The sequence below is a fragment of the Limulus polyphemus genome, unplaced genomic scaffold (assembly GCF_000517525.1).
Source record: "Limulus polyphemus unplaced genomic scaffold, Limulus_polyphemus-2.1.2 Scaffold2643, whole genome shotgun sequence".
Taxonomy (NCBI): Eukaryota; Metazoa; Arthropoda; class Merostomata; order Xiphosura; family Limulidae; genus Limulus; species Limulus polyphemus.
The window spans coordinates 39,342-40,677 of record NW_013668253.1 but is presented as its reverse complement, the minus strand read 5'-3'; positions in this window follow the sequence as shown (position 1 = coordinate 40,677).

Here is a 1,336-nt window from a genome sequence, read left to right as displayed (position 1 = left end):
AAAAAGAAGAAGACGGAAACGAGAAGTGGCAAATCAAACTACAGCTTAACAGATTTGATGGCAGCAATACAAGAACAGCAAATAAAACAAGAAGAACGAGAAAATAAACAAGAAAAGAGATTACAGCAGTTGTTGGAGGAAAAAAGAAAAGAAACAAGAAGAGAGACAGTAGCAGTGGCAAGAAAACCTGCAACAGTAGCAGCTCGAACAGCAAAATAAACAAGAGAGACTACAGCAGTTGTTGGAGGAAAAAGAAAAGAAACAAGCAGAACGAGAAAATAAACAAGAAGAGAGACTACGGCAGTGGTTGTAGAAGAAACAAAATAAACAAGAAGAGAGACTACGGCAGTGGTTGTAGAAGAAAGAAAATAAACAAGAAGAGAGACTACAGCAGTGGTTGGAGGAGAAAGAAAATAAACAACAAGAAAGTATCCAACAATTGAGAGAAAGCCAGCATACACAAATAGAAAAGATTAGTAAATTTCAAAGTGAATTAAATACATTAAACAACGATTTACTGTCCTTTACACAGGGAGGATATATTAACCATGGACCTAATCAGCCCCAAACAACAGGAAGCCCCTTCCAGACCTTGCAGCTAAACTCTAATGCAGACATCTTCAGTCCTGCCAGAAGTCACATTCCAGACACAATTGTCAGCAATAGGGGTGATCTAGTACGAAGGAAGTCACAGGAAATCGATGGGAAGGCACCATGGGAAGCAAAAAATAGCACAATTTGAGCTACTGGCTGAAATGAATGGATGGACAGAGGAGGAGAGAGCAGTGTACCTCACAACGAGTCTGAAGGGACAACCACTGGAAATACTTGAACAGTTGTCAGTAGATGACAGATAAAACTATAGAACACTGGTAGCTGCTCTAGAACTCAGGTATGGAACTCAAAATCAGTCCAAACTCTACATGGCTAGGTTTAGGACGAGAGTCCGTGCTGAAGGGGAGAGCCTGCAAGAGCTGGCACAGGATTTGGAAAGTATGGCACACAAGGCCAACCCAACTGCACCACCCAATGTCCTCAAGCTGTTGCTGAGGGATCAGCTTGTAGACACCTTGGACAGTCCACAATGGAAGATACAAGTAAAGCAAGCACACTCCTCTACCATGCAGGATGCAATGGCCAGAGCTCTTGAATTCGAATCCTATGTTAAGTCCAGCACAGAGGTACCAAGGTTGGTACAGTCATCAAAATTCAATGCCAGAAAAGAGCAGCTTTCAGAGAGGTTTGAGGACCTTTGCTGGCACTGTAACAAACCTGGGCACAAGAGAGCTCAATGCCAGCAACTTCAACACAGGGAAGATGCCACAGCAGGAAGGCT